Below are 20,109 nucleotides of genomic sequence, written 5' to 3' on the forward strand. Positions count from 1 at the left end.
ATGACTTGCCAACTGTATCCTGGGCTGCATCAAAAGGAGTGTGACCAGCAGGTCGAAGGACGTGATCCTGCCCCTTTACTCTGCTCTCTTGAAATCCCACTTATGGCCCTGTGTGCAGCGCTGGTTTCCTCAACATAAAAAGGACATGGAGCTGTTGGAACAAGTCCAGAGGAGGCCACGAGGATGCTCAGGGGCTGGAGCAGCTCCCGTATGGAGCCAGGCTGAGAACATTGTGGCTGCTCAGCCTGGAGAAGAGAAGCTGCGTGGAGACCTCAGAGCAGCTTCCAGTGTCTGAAGGGGGCTACAAGGATGTCGAAGAGGGGCTCTGCATCAGGGACTGGAGTGATAGGACAAGGGGTGATGGGTTCAAACTGAAACAGGGGAAGTTCAGGTTAGATATGAGGCAGAAGCTCTTCCCTGTGAGGGTGCTGAGGCACTGGCACAGGGTGCCCAGAGAAGCTGTGGCTGCCCCATCCCTGGCAGTGTTCAAAGCCAGGTTTAAGATGACCTTGGTCCTCATGGTTTAGTGTGAGGTGTCCCTGCCCATGGCAGGGGGTTAGAACTAGATGATCTCAAGGTCCTTTCTGACCCTAACTGTTCTATGATTCTATGACTTTTTGTTTCAAGTCAAGTATTGTCATTTGTCTTGGAGGAACCTTTCTGTATGACTGGGTTTTTTCTAGGTGTGGGGTTTTTGTTGTTTGGTTGGTTTCTTGTATTTTTAATTCACTTCCTCCATAAATGTTAGATGCTGGTTTGAATAGTATATTAATTACCACATAACGAATCTCAGAAAATCTAATAAAGGACTAATTGGTGCCCATACAAATAACACTGACAAATGCCTCCTTGTGTAAGGGAAGCAGTGTTCGGTATCACAGAAGCAAGAGAAAAAACTAATCCACCTCCCATGGGGAGTACTCTGCCATTTGATTGTTCCTTTGGAAGAAAAGCTTTACCTGGATGCCAAGGAAGGCAGTGAACGTATGAAGTGCAGATGTGGCGTTCATCAGCCTTGTTGGCTGTTTGCATTTGATTTTATTGATTTCTGCCCAGGAGAATTTGAGCTGTGACAATGTGCTATCGAAACTAAAGGTGATGATATTTTGCCTCTTGTTTTAAAGCTGTAAAAGCAATGGGGTGCTGTCCTCTTTTTATTCCCTAGATAGATGTAGTCCTCAAAGCATTCCCATGGCCTCTGGAGATCCTGGATGTGTTCATGCCCTCCAGCTGTTTAACCTAAACCCAAGGGTGGTCTGGAGTGTTGTGTGGTCCTCCCAGCCGGAGGCTTTCTGCTGCTTAAGTTCGATTTCAGATTCTGTGAAAAGGGATAAAGCTGATGCTGGTGGCTGGTGCCACAAGGTGCCAAGAGCTCAGCTCCTGGTAAAGTCAATGTTTAATGGAAATGTCTCATTGGACAACTGTTGTATTTTCATACCATTCCTTTCTCTTTCCCCAAAGTTCAGGGCTTGTGTTGAGCATGGGCAAGGCAAAAATGACTGAGAGGGAGGTGCCACGAATGAGGAAAGGAAGAAGAACATAGTTTCTGAGTTTCTCTTCTGCTTTCTTCTTTCCTGTAGTCTAAATCATCATGTGTTGACATGTTCTAATTTCATTGCTTTGCCAAAAAGTCTTTTCTCCAAATGTATTTATTAGCATCCAGCTGCCTGGACTTTCTTACACCAGTCTCTTTTGCTCATCAGGCTCTTGTCATGGGATTTGCTAATAGCTTAAGCATGAGTTACCAAGGTCAACGCAAAAATGATGTTGTGCTCCGATGTGGAATCTCTTGTTTTTCCTAGCGGCACTAATAAAGGCTCAGTTACAGTAACACTGCCTTATCTGCCTTTTGCTGACATTATATATTTCACAGTTTAGGATAATGTTTTTGGCATGTCCTTTATTTCCTTTACTTAAGGCTCTCTGAGTAAATTTCTTTCTTGTTCCAATCTCGACAAGTTTCTCTTGGTGGTTCGTTAGCCCTGATGCTTGCCTCTTCTCTGTCCTCAAGCACATTTCCACTGCACCTTTGTGTTTGCTTGCATGCTCCCACTCTCAAGTAAAATCTCCACACATTGATGAGATTCCTAATGAGATTTGCAAAGAAACAGAACATCAGACACATGCGGCAAAGGGCTGGGTGCAAAGAATGCACTTAGAAAGCTGGGTGCTTTGCACTTTCCTTTTATCCCCCATCCCAATTTAAATGTCAACACTGATTAAATATTCCCTGAATTAATCCGAAGCTTGTTTGGAGCTTGCAGTTTTATCTGGTTCTTTCTTTCCTTTGCCTTTTCATCTACATCATCTTCTCTTTCCCCTCCCCTCTCTCCCCACCTCGTTCCTGCTCATGGAATTCAGAAGGTCTCAAGCAGATTTATTTGAGGTTCCCTGCTTCTCCTACTGTCCATTGGTCAGAAAATCACAGCACTTCTCTTCCCCCTTCTGTCATTGACCTGCTTTGTAAACCGCACCTTTACTTATTCTAATTAATTATAGCTGTGATGGATTCAGGCAGAGATGACACCATAGGATCCCTGTAGCACACTAAGGATGCAAAGCTGTGACTGAAATTTTCATCGCATTCAGGAGTTCATATCCAGGTAGTAACTGGCTGAGGAATGGAGATTGGGAACAGGTCTAAAAAAATATATTTCATAGGCTTATTCCTTTCTTTTTTGTTCTCTCCTGGAACAGTTTTACAAAAGAAATATGTACTGGTACTGAAATAAGGACCTGCTTACGTGTGTGTGCAGAAGGTTTTTCATTTTTCATATTCATACCCTTGCTCAATGATGCAGATAACTCATTTAGCAAAAAGCAGAATATCCAGAAATGGTTATTTAGCATCCTTCCGTGTGTGCAAAATGCTCAGTATCTGGGTCTCTAATTGTGCCTATAGCCTTTAGCTCCAGGAGTATTATTAATAAGCTCCGTGTTGTGCATCTGCAGATGTTCCACAATCTCTTTTCATGGGGAGTTATATAGCATACTGAATTTTCATGCAAGCAGTCTCTCCACCGCAAAGGTATAAAATCAGAAAACTTGGATAAATCCACCAAGGCAACTGGAGGAATATGGTTATTTTAGGCAATAACTGTAATAGAATGGGCATATACATAGCAATAAATGTCCCTTCAACTTTACAAAGAGCCTGGCAAGGGTCACAGCACAAGGTGTTTATTACTGTAAGAATCATTAGCGCTGAAAAGACAGATTTCAAGGCATTTGGATTGTCACTATCAAATGTCATCTTTGATATAAAAATGTAAATTTCACAAGTATCTGTCGACTCTGTTATAATTGAATTATCAGAACAGGCACTTTTTCATCCAGCACATGCTGCTCTCAGCAAATTAGAAAGGGAGCAATTAGCAACTGCCAGTTTGAGACGGGACTGTTGCAGCTTCTTGTTGTTTTAACAGGTACTTGAAGTGTGATGTTCCTGTATGGTATCAGCCAAAATACCTACTTGGTACTGGGGCTCTTCCACTTCAGACTTAACCATTGATTTAGTGACTTGCCCAGCCTCATGAATTATAGGCAGCACTGGAAAGTAGGCGAAAATAGATTTAGGTGTGACTGTGACTTCGTTACAACATCAGTCTGAGAGCTTTCTGTAGACTTAGGGCTCGGTTCACCTTTAGTTTGTAACTCAGAGCTGGCTGAAGTTATTCCTCACTTTGGCAGAGCCTATTTTTCTGCCTCCATCTAAAATCTGGGGAGGCGGTTGTGTGCATCAAATACTTCAAAAAGCTGCTGTGATATATTTTCAGAGCCCTGTACTTCATCAGTGCTGCTAATCTGTGTCTTTATTACATCTTTTAAACCTTGGGTCTCCTTAGCAGTCATTTATTTCCTGATTTGTACTTCCCAGGTGGGGACATAATTAAGAGGTGGCTTTGAAACCAGGAAACATGAAAGCAACTTAAAGAAATAAATATTATTGAGGCAAATCATGCTGGTGAGGCCTGTCAAGGATTAGCAATGTAAGTGATTTGTAGCCTGAATTCTGTCACTAACTGTATAGAAGCAGCCACTTTATGAACAAAGTAATTGACTCCCAGATGCCAATTATGCCTTGTATTAGCTTTTTTTTATAGTGCACATAGATGATTTCATCAAATATGGGGTTTGCCTTTTAAATGCAAAATTCCACTTGCATTAACTCCAGTAAAAATTGAAGGTCCCCAGTCTCTGAGCTCAATAAAAGAGAGAAACCAAACTAAAACCCTAAACACTCAGAACCTCCCTACTGGACAACAGGAAACCTGTGTCACTGCAGTGGGTTCATCTATAAAGCACTGCATTAGCCAACATTTTAGGTGAGAAATAAGAAAACAGTGCCTATCTAATATTAAAATATAGCTGCACTGTATCTAATTTGCCTCTTTTACTTACTTGCAAGAGCCATAGGGTGATGTGAGTGCTTGATGTTTACAGGATGAAAGTAAAATGGACTTTTTCTTGCTAATACAGTCTTAAGATGTAGTGATTTTTAAGGCTGGAGAGATTTCTGAAGCTCAGGTATTTGTCAGGTAGGCATATGAGGAAGGAAAAATCCTTTCTAATTTGAATTTGTGTTCCTCTGACATATGCAGTAGATTATGCTAACTGAATGGCTTATGGAAATGAAGGCAAACAACTGGCAATAAAAGTGAGCAGGAACTGAGTGACAAAGTACAATAAATATTTGACACGTCCTGTAAGTATGTGGCATGGTCAAAAGCCATTTGAGTCACAAAGCACCTAAGGCATAGTAAAATTTATCAGCACCATTTCAATTTTACCCATTTGCTTACACTGTTTTATTATTGGGATCTTTCAGCTATAGATTTTTGAGCTCTAAATTCACATTCTGAAACAGGAGGTTTCAAAGGTATCAAAGGACTGACTCCCTTAGATGTGAAAGATAGATTTAATCTCCCAGTATTTCTCATTTTCCATCCTTTTGGCACAGTTACAACTTATGCGAAAAGCTTTCCAATGAATTGGTGTTCCCTGGATGGAAGGAGACGTTGTAAACTCTGTGGTTGTGTTTGAGCATCGTGTGAAATACTGAATGGGGTTTACAAGTGAAAGGGGGAGAAACCAAAGAGAGGGCACTCAGGAAGGAATGAGATGGAGAAGATAAAGGGAGGGCTGCATCGTTTTGTTGCATCGTAGGAGGTGAAAGTTGGGTGAAACAGGGATTTGTGCCATCCAGTAGCTGATCAGTGATCAAAGAAAGTGGCAGTAGCTGGTTTTGTAGTAACTTGCCTTCAGGAAAAGGTCCCTCAGCCCGTATTGATAAGGTTGCTACAGGTCCTGTGGTAGCTCTAAAGAGGAGGTGAACACAGTAGTGGCTGTGATTAATCGGCTGCTCTCCTGGAGGAAGCTGCAATCAGCTCGCAAAGCAGAGGGATGCATGGGGAGGCTCTTGCAGGAGCTGCAGGGGGGGAAGTGCAGTTGAGAAAATAGAAATAAGGAGGCAGGAGCTGCTTTAACTGTTTTTGGGCAGAAAGGCGATTGGTTTTGAAACAATAAATGCACCCCTGGAGCCAGGGATTGAAATCCGGATATTGATGTGCTCCTCTGTAGATAAAAGAGCTTATGAGGGGAAAAGTGGAGGCTGCAGCGGGTTCTAGTACCATGTAAGTGTTGCTCTTCCGTAAAATTCCTGTTTATTTTTGGAGGTCCTTCAAACTGTAGGAGAATATTCCCTGTAAGTCCATCCGCCTTAGGCATGCTAACACATTCCACAGAGTAACTGTATTAAATCTCATGCTGACTCCTTCTGCATTAATTTTGAATGCTGCTTTTCCCATTGCTTTCTTCAGCTAAGTAGTTCCTCAATGCCTGTAGGTGCGGTAAAACATGAACGTATCCAGGCTTTTTTATCTTGGGGGGTTGCAATACAGTGCGGATAATGTTGAGAAGGACGATTTCAAGCACGTGTAAGGTTTTTATCCCATTGCAAACATCCAGAGGTCTGTTTCCTGTGAAAATTAGTGTCAAAGCAGGCAAGAATCCCACCTATGGACTTCACCTGGAAGGACAGCAAATACAACATAGCATTTGTTAGTGGCCTCTAGGGAAACTTTACTTGCTTGCTTTCAGCAGTGCAGCTATTCTTTTCCTCTTCTGAGTCGATTATTCATACAGTAATAATAAAGATTTTCTTTAGATTAGCAGTGAAAATAAGTGAAAATAAGTGGTAGAATATTATGGGGACAGAAGCTGGCTCAGTGCTATTAAATTTGAACTCCTGAAACTGGTTGGTTATTCTGGGCATGCATGTATCCCCATGCAATTAGATATATGTGTGCCCTTGTTCTGTTTCTGAAATAGCCGAGTGAGGCTGGAATTCTTTCTGCCACAGCAGCTTATTGCCAGTGTAACTAAGCCTGAATTCAAGGAATAGACTTTAATGAAATTCATAGAGGTGATTATTATTAGTTGACCGTTAGGAGCTTTGTCCCAGTTCAGTTCCCAGTGGATGGTTGTCCAGGTTACAAAACCTGCCATTACAAGTGGCACTAATTGGCCCCCTTGTTGCAGTCATAACACTGTTTCCAGTAGTTCAGTGGCCCAGGCGTTTGAACCCCTCTGTAGGCAAATGCTCATTAGTCTCTGATGGTATTTGCTCTGAGCATAGGGACTCATTCTGCAGAGGAACTTAGATGAATGTCTAAGTAGAGCAGTGGAATGCAGTAAGAGGTGTTTGCGTAATCTCCCTCGTGACAGTGTCACTGCCTTTAATGCCATTTCTACAAGTACCAAACTTGTGCGTTGACATGAAGGGACTTTTTCCTGGCAGTATCTCAGCTGTTCAGCTGCCCTGTGGTGGGAGGCAGCTGGGAATATGTACGACAAGAGAAACTTGGGGAAAACATGATGGTCATTTCTCTTCCACCGTCCAGTCTCGCCTTCTTACCCCTTCCCCAGAGATAGGAGAGCCAGGCCCCCTCTGACTGCCTAGCCCTTGGGACCGTGATGCATTTCATAGCAGGGATTGCCTTCTTGGCTGACTCTGGAGGTCCACTTATGGCTGATCTTCAGGAGCAATCAGTCCTGGATGCTACCAGTTGTTATACTAATTAGCTAAAAGATAGCCTGTGTAGAGGTTTTGTGTCTATACATGAAGCTGAATGCCACTTCAAATCTAGGCTTGTTCTGTTTGATACTATTTTATTACTATCTCTCAAGCAGCTTTTGCAGCTTCTGCCATGCAGAGAAGCAAGCCAATAACGGCTGTGGTGAAATCTTGTCCCGATTCAAAGCAGTGGAATTATAACAGTGGACATGAATATTATATTCCTAAACACATTAGAAAGGTCTGCTATCTTCTAGTAGAAAGACTGAGTAAATATTTCCCTCCCAAGTTTTAATTTTTCAACCTTTTGCTCAATTTTATAACTTCTGGTAATCCCTTTCGTTCCTGCTTACTTTATTCCAACAGATTTTCCATATGGAGAGAAAACCAATTTTCTCCTGCATGGCTTCAGTTGTAAGTCAATGGCAGATTTATGGGGTGTTTTATAGCAGTATGTTACATATACCTTTATTTATATTTGCTATCAAGTACTGGCCAGGTACCTGGTAACTGAAAGGGTATTTAGGTAAATAAATGTCACCCTTGCCTAGAAAGAGAAATAGTACTAGAAAGAGATTAGATTTATTCAAATATGTGGACAATATATAGGAGATCCTAATGGGTTTTTTCTTCTGTTCAGGCTGTACATTTAGAGTTGAGAAAAGATATGCAAGATACTCTTAGTAAAAATAATTGGTCCGTATTTCTTGGGCTTCCTGATGACTGAGTCATGAATTATGTCACAAGTGGTTTTGTTGCATACATACCAGTCGTTTATTTAAAACAAGTGTCAGTAATTTATAATGGCAATGGGTGATGGGCAGGGAAATATCTGCTAATCTGTTTCCAAGTGAATGAGCAGTTGTGAAAATCCCATCCCAAGAGTGATTTAATCTTTAGAGCCTATGTAATTTTCATTAAGGGAAAAGGCAGAAGTACAGGCAGATCTGCAAGCTGTCAGCATAGCTGAGCTTGTACTTCTGAATGAGATTCCCCAGGGACAGGATGTACAAGATAGAGAAGAGGACATCGGGAGCGGTTTCTCTCCATACAGACAGTTGAATGCGGGAGGGCAGAAACAACGAAATAATCTGTATGAATTTAGAAAAGAAATGGAGATGAGGCATTAGCTGGAAAAACAAGTGTGGTAAGATCTTCTAATTTTTTATTTATTGAGAGAGTAAAGTACCTCTGAACTATCTAGGGAGGGAAGCAGCTGTATTGGATCAAAGGGAAGAGTGTGCCATGGAAGGGAGATGGGGACATAGGATGAAATCAGTGTGGCTGTGAGCAAGAGGGGAGGGTATTCCCCAGACTGTGCTGGGGAGGAGGAGGAAAGCTACAGGATAGGAATGAGTGTCCAAGGAGGAAAACCAAAACAAGATGAGCCACTGGCAGCGAAAAACCCCAAACTCCACAGCGTATTGAGAGATGGAGACTGCAATGGGGGACCCTTTGCGGAGTAACTGATGGTGAGGAGTGACTGCTCTCAATAACTTACTGACAAGTTATTTATTCTAAGGCCCCGCAGGGTAACATGAAGAAGGTTAATTAAGAGCTGAGCTGTCTACTGTGCAAGGTGGAACTGTACTTTAAACAGGCTCAAGTAATACAAGCATTGCTTTAGAAGAGATCTTGAACTCCAAGAGCTGCTTTTCTTTTTCCCCTTAGCTCTTTCCTCATTCTGATTTTGCTTTTTCCGACTGCGCCTTCTTCCTATCCTACATTTAAAAATGATCATGGGATCATTTTTAAACAGACACACAGTCTCCCAGCCTCTTTCCTGGGAATCCCACAGGGTGTGCGCTTGGTGGGCTGTGTCCGTGCTGACACCGGGATGGCTTTGCCATGGAGATTTGGGTTGCCATGGCAACTTGCACCTTGTCAAAGGCAGCACCGAGGGCTGAATAGAATAAAAGGAGCTTCGCAAAAGTGAAACAGCAAAATCTCAGGATTTGGTATTTAAACATCAAAAAGAAGCCAAAATTTTTACGGGACTGGCACACTCCTCCTTTGCTTTGAGAATAAGCAAATTAAATACTTAAGAGTTAATAATAAGAGTTCTTTTAGTTTAAGTATTAGTAACTAAAAAATCTATTTAGGAACAGTTACTCCAGAAAAGCAGTTGCTGTCTTTCTGCTGCTAGCAAATTTAAAGGCAATCGGTTCAATGCATCTTGTTGCCTCAGTTTCCACAACCATAGAATGGGCATGAGAAACAGATGGAAGGAAGATGGTGGTGGTGTGGAATGGTTAGAGGAGATCTAGTCTTACATGTAGGCAATGCAGTCGTGTGTAGCGTTGTAGTTACGTGGCTTTGCCTTCTTGCCTTTGGATGGGAAAATCCCCATCTCCCTGCTAACCCAGCCACATACCATGTAGCTTCCAAAACTGGAGGACCTCTAATCTTTGCAAACAGACCACTTGGATATACCAGCGTTTTAATGTATTGCCTAGGAAAGCCAAAAGTGCACGTACTGTATGTGCCAGTCAGAGTCTTAAAAACCTCTGTTATGTATGAGAAAATAACTGAGCAGATCATCAAAATCTTTTCTTTGCTTTATTTGGTTTCGTTTTCTCCAGAGCAGAGAAACTGTTTTCATGTATTTTCCATATGTGTTACGCAAGCTCTGAATGACATTTTAAATTATTAATAAGATACAAGCTTCAGGCAAAATTACTTTTGAACCGTTCCTCAGTGCTTGAGAATTTTTATCAGGTTAATCTATGCCTTTAGTTTTTAAATAAAAATCCTTATGGAGAACACAGTCAATAGAGTTGCAGGTCATATGATTATGAATCTATATGTAGCCATTTTTCTTATCTATAGTTAAAAAATCATATATATATACATACACACATATGAGTTGTTCCAGCACTAATGTGTGTTTGTAAGAGGTGGATGTATGCTATGCAGGAAGAGTTTTGTGCAATGGCAGATGCAGGTATTTCTTGGTGGAAGTGGAGATAAAAATGAAAGGAAAGTGCTTTTTTGTCTGCCTGTTTTCAGCAAGGAGGTCTTCTCTGAAAGCATTTGAACTGGCAGGCTAGCAACCTGAATAATACCACATGTAACTGCAGCCAGTCACTAATACACAGTCATCGCTACAGTGGATGCAACAATAGGTTTAGCGGAGGAATTCTGAGGGAGATTGAGAACATTTCAAAGGGAAAGTGAAGGTGACCTGGCCTTACCCTGCTGGGATAGAGTCACCCTCAACTCTTTAGGCATGTTTACACCTAGAGAATAGGACACAACTGGGCAGATGAGAAGTACCTTGGCTTTGCATCTCACTGGAACGATGTTAGGATGGTTTTCTGTCTTTGTCCTCCTCACTGTTGTTTGTATTGTCCTTTCTCCCTCACTTGGTCAAATAACATCTTCCCAGCACCTCTTATAGCTACTTCTGGTCCTACACTGGGTTATAAGCCAGGCTGGATGGGGCTTGGAGCAAGCTGCTCTAGTGGAAGGTGTCCTGCCTGTGGCAGGGGGTTGGAACTGGATGAGCTTTAAGCTCCCTTCCAACCCAAGCCATTCTATGATTCTATATAAAATAATAAAATTTGCTTAAAAGCCTGCTCTTGGAGAGGCACTCATCCTGAGCACACCCTCGATGTTTAAAGAAGTTTGCTGTATGCTGGCTTTTGCTGTAGTCACGTCAATTCAATGTATTCAGGCTACTGGTGAATGATAAAAGCATACACCATTTATAAGTCTTTAGCACTTACTTAGGAGTTGTGGTTGCTCAGCGAATATTATGGTGTGGCCTTTATTCAGCAATGATTGGAGAGCAGGAAATTGCTAGAAACAAGTTCAATTGGGGGAAAAAAAAGGCGAAGAAAGGAAGAACCCCCTGGTCTAGAAATTACTATGTACAAAACCACATATTTCATTTCACTGTAAAGATGTATTTCAACCCATTTCAGAAAGATTAAAGTTGGCAGCTTTGCAATAAGATGATTTTTCCATCTTTTAAAGTTAATGGCATGATAGATAGAACTTTTGTCCCTGAGAAGTCAAGCTCTTTTCTCTTCCCCTTTTAAGTGGTATTTTCTTGAAAGGTACAATCAGTTGCTTTTGTTGCAGGCATCTCAACACGTACTTTCTTGTGTGAGTTAAAATCAATGTCTGATATAATCTCTGTTGGAAGTCAGAAATGAAGCTGCTGGCTTTAGCTACTAAGTGAAATTTTGTGAAGATTCTCTCTGGCAGCGTTCCTTTCCAGATGTCTGAAGTTTTATCCCTAAAACGACCATGGAAAATAGATTTTAAGGGCCTCCAGCTGCTACTGAAAAGTTTTCAGGGCCTTGTTTTGGTGTTGTCCCTGATTTCCATGTTCGTGTTTCAAAATATGCTACAGCGATGACTACTGAGGCTTCTGTAGGCCAGAAGTTGGGGGCCTTCCACATGGGATGCTGCTCAGTTGTGTGGATTTGTACTGGAAGAACATTTGCTGGTTTGGAAAGCCAAGATTCAGGAGATAATGACTGTGTTCAGTTGAAAATAAATAAGTAAATAATCTGGAGAGAAGATTCTTTCTGGTGGCATTGATGGAGTATATGAGTAATTCCAGATGCTTCCCAGGAGATCTTCCAGATGAGCTAACTCCCAAGCTGCCTATTAAAGAAGATGAAATAATTCTGTCCTGTCTGCTCATGGGATGCTTACAGACAGATCATGGTTTTAATGGTTAGGTGCTTTAGCTACTCTTGTGCTAGACACTATTCAACATGGAAAGTTGCATCTCTCTTGGATTGTAAAAGGGATTTGGATTAAGCCCACGAGGAGAGCTTGGCAGGCTTTGGGCTATTCATACCACAAAGTGTCTAACTACCTGCAAAATATCACATCTAATGTTCTGCAGCTTGTTCTGCTGTGGAATTAATGGATGGGCAAAGGGTCATTGTGGATGCCTGGGAGAAAATGAAGCTAGCTTTCCTACAGGCAGTGTGGGACTCTGTGGAAAGGGCCATCTTCTAAGCCTCGTCACTCGACTCCTTGCTGAGGCTGCTTTGACAAGGGCTCAATTTTATTAGCTGCCTTAAAAAAAGGATCTTTCTGTAAAAGAAATACATGAATCAAACCTCCTGCCAGGGTGTCTTCAGCACAAATGTGAGAGAAGAATTGCAGCTGGTTGCATCCTTAGTTTTTGCCTATGGCCTAGCCATGTAAACTGCAGTGATAAAATCAGCTGGACCCCAGAGAGCAAACAAACTAAATGGCTATTTTACAATATATAAACAATTACAGGATGACATTTGGCTTTAGGTTAATTTCTCTGCCTACTCTGGAAATTTGCCATCTGTAAGCAAACACATCAACTACGTTATTTTCAAGGATATAGGAAAAAAGGGCTGAAGTACCAGCATTTCAGATAATGACATCAGCATGTTTATGGAGTTATGTTAACTTCAGTGGCAGGTGGAGAAATAAAACTAATCTCCTATGCTAAGCTGTGCTGCATAAATAAAGAATCCATTTGTTTGATATATTGATTCTCTGTGGATTGCTTGCCAAGAAGATGCTAACATCAGCTTACCTGAATTAATACGTGGTATTAGAGGAGGAAAGCAACATCAATATTCCAGCACTTTGCACACAACCTACAGTAAGCCAAGATTCAGATTCATTGTTACGTACTCTCCATTCAGAAAAGCCTTTGTACCCCTTGGGCAATGGATATTAATCCTGGAATGTTTAAATATAAGCCCATAGGATGTTTTAAGACAATCTGTTTCTGTTGGTGCTAGGGTCTGGCCTGTGCAAAGCTGCCCTGTTATCCAGCTGTTGATGCCATGCTTAGTGGATAATGTTTGACCATGGGTCTTATTTTAGGGTTGCAGAAGGGAAAGGGTCTGTTTGGAATCCACTGTGAAATCACCCAGTCCTTTCATTTCTGTATGAACTGAAGTAACTACAATGTTATTACCATTAATGACATATTGGGGTTGTTCAGCCTGGAGAAGAGAAGGCTCCAGGGAGACCATAGAGCAGCTCCAGTGCCTAAAGGGGCTATAAGAAACCTGGAGAGGGGGACAGGACAAGAAGGGAATGGCTTTAACCTGCCAGAGGGGAGACTGAGCTGAGCTCTTAGGCAGAAGCTCTTCCCTGTGAGGGTGCTGAGGCGCTGGCACAGGGTGCCCAGAGAAGCTGTGGCTGCCCCATCCCTGGCAGTGCTCAAGGCCAGGTTGGACACAGGGGCTTGGAGCAAGCTGCTCCAGTGGAAGGGGTCCCTGCCCATGGCAGGGGTTGGAACTGGATGAGCTTTGAGGTCCCTTCGTCCCAAAACCATTCCATGGTTCTGTATCTTTATGCCTGAGGCAGTTCCTAACATCAGTTTTTAACTGCATGACTCTCCCCAAAAGCACATATCAGAAACACTTAACACGTTGCTTTTTCATTTGTCTTTTTGATCTGTTTTGTATTTGTACAGCTCCTGGTGTAATGCAGCTACAAGCTGAAAAGGTGTATGTGTCCAAGTAACAATCTGGAAAGGCAATAGTATTAAAATAGAAGTAATCAAATATTCTAATCGTGCAAAATCCTTAATTTAAAGAGGGTGAATTGTCCCATTTCACTCTAGGAATACTAATTCAATGTCTAAAGTTTTTAGACCAGATTTTTTTTTTGGAAAGTCTAGACAGTAACAGAATTAACTCCTAAAGATCTGAATATAAATGGTTTATTATATTTCTGCCCCGTGCTGATCAGGATGGCCAAGCATTAACCGTGAGAAACACTTGTGGTACAATTCACTTTGTATTTAAGTGAAAACCCATCAGGAAGAACAGAATTAGAGGATGTTTCCTTAGTTATCGTGTAACAGTCATCTAGATATAGTCTTGGACTTCTTGCCCCATTTCTTTTTCAGACTGTAATTTCTAAAGGAAAGAAAAGCAAATTGCCATTTTCAGATCACCAGCAATGAAGCACTGAATTCTTTAACAGAAGGGGAAAAAAACCTGCTGGAGTGCAGAACTGAGTTAGTTGTAGGCTGCTCACTGATGCTTGCTAAATTGTATAATGGGTTTCAGCTTCCCTTCATTGCTCCAGCTGTTGGCTTCAATCTGTTTTTGTGGTTTGATTAAAATAAGTTCTTTTTTTTGGTAACTTGTCAATTGCCCCGTGTCGGATAACATAAATGAGCTCATCCTTTTAGCTAAGCTGAGTCAAGGTATCTGATCAGGAACAAATCACTAAAATACCGAGATACTACAAGGACATACAGTGATAGGACAAGATGGGAATGGCTTTAGCCTGCCAGAGGGGAGACTGAGATGAGCTTTTAGGCAGAAGCTCTTCCCTGTGAGGGTGCTGAGGCGCTGGCACAGGGTGCCCAGAGAAGCTGTGGCTGCTCCATCCCTGGCAGTGCTCAAGGCCAGGTTGGACACAGGGGCTTGGAGCAAGCTGCTCCAGTGGAAGGTATCCCTGCCCATGGAAGGGGGTTGGAACGGGATGATCTTAAGATCCTTTTCAACTCAAACCAGTCCATGATTCTATGATTATTTGAAAGCAGCGGTCTTTTTTTTTGTGCAGGGTGTCAGGTTTAAACAGGCCAGAGGAATGCAACCTGAGCAAAGAAAGAAATATTATTCCCATTTTACGGCTGGGGAGTTTTAGCACAGGCAGTTGAAAGAACTTCCACAATCTCGTATAAGAGCAGTCAGAATCTGAATTCAGATTTAGTTCCAATAAGCAGCTTTTATCACAAGATTGTTTTTCTTCTTTTTATAACTTGTAGTTATAGCATATGCATAAATAACCAACAGGAACCCCTCTACTTCTTCTGTTCCATTTCTAATTCTAATCCTAGTTACATTGGCCAGTTTATTATCTGAAATATTTACTTTCCACTATAAATGGAAATGACTTCTTTCCCTTTTTTTTTTTTCGTGTTTGATGGTCATAATATCCTCTAGCATTCTATTACTTCTTGGTACCTGTGATAGATCAAAATCGTACGATGTTGCTCTCTCTGTAATAAATTAAATTAGCTTTAATAGGAAACTTAAGTAGCTGTAATGTTGTTTTTGGTTTGTTTTTTATAAATAATGGATAAACTGGACTTTCTGTAGCTGAAATTGTTTTCTGAATCATTTATCATGCTGTGTAAATTAGTTTAAGAACAGGAAAATAACCATCCAATGTCATTCTGAATAGACTGTATATTTATAGGGACATTGTTCATTAATTTTTGAGGACAGAGTCTGAACTGCTATTTGTCAGACACATTGCTGGTTCAATGCTAGTTATACTGAAGTCACTTAGGTCCTCTAAAACCTTGCTGGAAAAGAGGAAAATGTCAGTGAAATTTGGATCAAATGGCGCTTTAAGCATCAATGGAGATAAAAAGCTCTTTTAAATTTATGCCAATTGTCACAGAGAAAATAGGTTTACCTATAGTGTGAATTTGAGGACCCTTCTAAAATATTCCGAGTGGAAAGCTTCTCCTGCAGTTCTGGTGCTTCAATTACAGTTTCAACATTGGTTTTTGTTGCTATCATAATTCACCAGAGCAAAAGTATTGACCAGAACACAAAGTATTGGCGATTCACCTTGATGCAATTTTGTACGTCTGCTTTGTGCTTTAGCTTTATAACAAATGTTTTGACACTGAGCTGTTGACTGATAAATATCTTAATAGCTTCTCAGTATGCTAAATGCCATACACTTAATTGCATAGCGTAATTCTCTGCCTTGCTGCAAAAATAGAAGTGTGGAGTTTGTCATGGTTGGTTTGATGCTTGTAAGAACTTGCTGACATGGGACCTGTGATGTACAGCAAAACATCAGGGGATGGAGAGTGAGGTTTTGGTGAGAGAGAGAAGTTGCTCACTGCTTGGCAGGCGGGGTGCTTTGTTTGCACTGATCACCATGAATTCTGGTTCAGGCTTGGGATTAAGGTGAAATACTGCTGCAGAAGTTCGCATCTTAACAACAGGTCTATGAGCTGTCACATTCAACCTTGCTTCTCAATTGCCTTTTTCAGCACACATCTGGTACATGCAAGGCATGACATTACAAGTGGAATCAGCCTTCAGAGGGTGCTTTCTGCCTAAAAGGAGCAGACATTCGATGGAATTACTTTACTCCTGCCCCGTTTTGTGGCTTGAAGAAAGCACACTGGGGGAGAAGAGGAGTTCTGGGTAGGCAATGGTTTAGCTCAGTGCTAAATTGAGCACTCCTGCAATCTCTCCAGCTTGTGCTGGTGGCTGGCAGAGGACCATGGTGTTGCAAAGGCCAGTCTGAAAGCCTTTCATTCCTTCAGCAAACCTGAATGAGAAGAGAAAAACATAGCTGTGAGATTCAGATTTATTATTCCTACTGTTTTTTTTCCAATTCTGATTTTCCTGTTCTTTCTCCTATAGTGATTTTCAGATACTTCCTCTCACAAACAGCATGTTGGCAGGATTTTCTGTGTATGTACACTGCTGTGTGCTGGTATTTCAGAAGATGGCTTGACTCAGTGTGGTGAGGCTCGTGCCAGTTTGTTTTACTCCTTGTCTGTTTTGTGCCTCCTACCTGTTCCCTGAGTGCCCTGACTTAAGGAGGGATGAAGTTCATCCTTATGCCAGAAAGTCTTCTTGTGCCTGAGGGGTGGATCTGTCAAGCACGGTGTTGGCACAAGATGCGGTAGATGATCTTTTAGGTATTCAGATGGTCAATGCTGCCCAAGGCAACTGACAGCCTTAATGTCTGCAAGAGGAACAGCCTCAGATCCATCATTCAACACAGATCAGCTGTCACACAGTGTAACAGCATCTTGGTACCCTGGGGAATCCTGAAATCCATGGCGTTATTGTGATGGCTTTATGCTTATCCGCCATGGATATGAATTCTTACTGTAGATGGAGAGGGATCTGGGGCGCATAATTGCCCATAGGAAAAACACCAGAAGTGCTCAGCAATAAACCAGGTCTTGGAATGACGGGTGTATTTTGCAGGTTAATATAGGCATGTTTCAATAACAAAGCTAAGTATTCCCAAATAAGAAGAAGTTATCAATACCTTAAACTTTAATACATGAAAAAGTAACACAAAATGCATAGGGTATGGAGCGAGCAGTGATTTTAAATGTGATGTTTTTAAAAAGCATTTCATTAACTTGATGTTATAGTGTTGTTTTATTCTGGGTTCATTAAGTATATACAAAATAGCTTTTCGCTTCATATAGACTGTGGGCTTAATGAATATTCTAAAATGGTGTTTTATTAATATGCCACCTTAATGAGTGGAGAAAAAAGGCTCCAAACACCTTTAAATTGTGTTATTTGCAGGGCAGCCTGAGAGAAGCAGAAGGTACCAGTGAATTTCAAATTCCCTTCAGAAAATAAAAATCCAAAGTAATGGCTGCAGCTATTTGTGTCAGACATAAAAATTGATATAACATGTGGTAAACCTCCTATTGGGTATTATTACAAATGATTGATTTCTCTCTCCCCCTACAGTTTAGATGGCGCAGTGCTTACTGTACAAACAACACGGGCAAAGTCAACATGTTTTACAAGTAAATAATTTACAGCCACTCTGCGGAATATGGAATAATATTTTACGTTAAGTGACATTAATTAGGGGAGAAATATTCAAATGGTGAAGAACGGGGAGATGACTGTTGCAAAGAGAATTGTTTTACTTGCAGTCTAAATGCAAATCAGGAGCTGGGAGAGTCACGAACACATTGCTCTTGAGGGAGAAATAATTCCCATTAAGTACCCAGCTCTAACATTACTGTAAGAGTAGGGAATGTGAGCCAAATCCAAGTCAGTGACGGTCTTCAATGCTGTCATTGAAGGTTTTAGATGCGTTTTAGATCTGCTTTAATTAGAGGTGAGATATAGCTCATAGTCTTGGGTCTTAATCCCATAAACATTAAAGCATGTGGCTATCCTCACCCACAGCAGCAAAGCAAGTGGCTTAGCAGGATTAGTTTCATAGACTTGGATTTTTAAGGTCGGCAGAGGCTGCTGTGGTTTAAGCTTGCTCATAAAATGTGTGCTAGAACCACACTAGTAACTCCTGAGTTGATCCTCATGATAACTTCTGACTGAAGTGAGCTTTTTGAGAAAGACTTAGTGATAGATTAGCTACGACTTCCCATCCTCCATCAAAAAGCTGTAGTGTTACAGTGATAGCAAAGAAATCTGTGTGTCAGTTATGGATCTAAGTCCACCTGTCTGCTTTGAGCCACTCTGCAGTTCAAAATGTGATTTGATATTAAAAATCTCACTCGCAAATAGATACAAAACAGATGCACTCTGTTAATATTCTGTAAGTTTGCAGAGATTTGGGTTTTTTTCCAGGTTTAGCCTTGCTTCAGAATGAAGAATTTCTTCTGCTAAGCAAGGTCCATGCACATGCAGTAAAAACAAAGCCCAAATATGTGAGTTCATTCCTCCACATACTTAAATCACTGCATCTCTCTTGTCTGTTGAGGGTTACATACGCTGGTGTAGAAGAGGTTTTGACCATGTGTATCACACACACGCTGACCGACACAGAGCCTGAAATGAACACACCATTTTTCTGCTAGACTGTTAAAAACTGGATATTTAATAAATATTTTTCTTCTTTGATTTGAAATCAGCTTGATACGGCGCCCCATCCCTGGCAGTGTTCAAGGCCAGGTTGAACGGGGCTTAGAACAACCTGGTCTAGTGGAAGGTGTCCCTGCCCATGGCAGGGAGTTGGAAGTGGATGAGCTGTAAGGTCCTGAGGAGAGCTGAGCTTAGTGTCTCTGTGCAGTGTTCCTGCTCTAGAAACCTCTAGAAACCTGAACCCAGGACACCTTCCTTGGTTTAAGCCACCTTCTGCAGCCTTAACTGGATGAAAAGGAGTTGGTTTAAACCACGACAGTTATATATATGTGTACATATATATATATGTGTATATATATGTATGTATATATATGTGTGTGTATATATGTATGTATATATATACATATACACACACGTAGAAGGTGTAATACTATCTATAGTATAACCCTGTATAACAGAAGCCTATGTATAGATATGTAAAGGTTAAAACAATAAAGGGCAGTGATCACCAAAAGTGACTAGAAACTTAAAGGCAAAAATTAAGAAGGATAAAAGTGGACATTAGTTTGGGGAGAAACCAGTCATTTGAGATACAAAGCCTTATTTAGCTCCTCAGTTTCACAGAATATACCCTAAAAACTGCCCACTGGGTGATGGAGTTTATGATAGAAAGGTCTGGAGATCAAGTTTTATGTGGAAAGTGATTTTGGTGGTTGCACCCTGATAAATGGGTTTTAAGATGTTAATAGCATGTGAACCTAAGATGTTTTTACAAACTTCAACTTTCAGTAATCAGAGTAAAGAAAAAAAGAAGAATAAAACACTTTCCCCTTTTATGTGGAAATATGCTTTATTTTGGAGTAAACTGTAAATCTAATCAAGCAGTATTATAGTCTAAATCACCACTTACAAAAAATTGGGGGAAAAAAAGATCTTTTCAAGACTTTTTTTCACCCCCACATTCACTTAGAACAAATGCACACAATTACCTCTAATAAAACTAATGTGCCATTGATGTAGAACAGAAGACTTCTTTCTCTTGCAATTGGGAGGCAAACTGATGGCATATAATTTTCTTACAAGCATTGTGACTAATCTGGATGATTTACTTTGGGGTTTCCTCACTCTCTCCACATCACTCAAACCCAGATTTCACATATTAGACATAAATTAAGCTCTAATAGTGTAAAAATAAACAGAAACAAAACCCTAATCTGGCTGCTGCTAATTGCAGTTAAGTGGCCTCCTACTTTGGCACTTAGTAATTGGGAACTGCTGATGTTTGTACATTGTGGTGTTTTAAATGGAATGTTCATGCTCCCTGGAAAAGTAATTAATATTATGAATGATTCTATCAAATATCTGCTAAAACTGGCAGGATAATTAAGTAACTGTTCTGTTGCTTGACATGCTACGGAAGCCTCGACTCTGCATTGAGCTGACAGCTGCAAAATGCCGTAAGAAGGTGCTGACTGCTAAGTTAAATGGGGAAAGGATATC

The sequence above is a fragment of the Lathamus discolor genome, chromosome 22, assembly GCF_037157495.1.
Source record: "Lathamus discolor isolate bLatDis1 chromosome 22, bLatDis1.hap1, whole genome shotgun sequence".
Classification (NCBI taxonomy): Eukaryota; Metazoa; Chordata; class Aves; order Psittaciformes; family Psittacidae; genus Lathamus; species Lathamus discolor.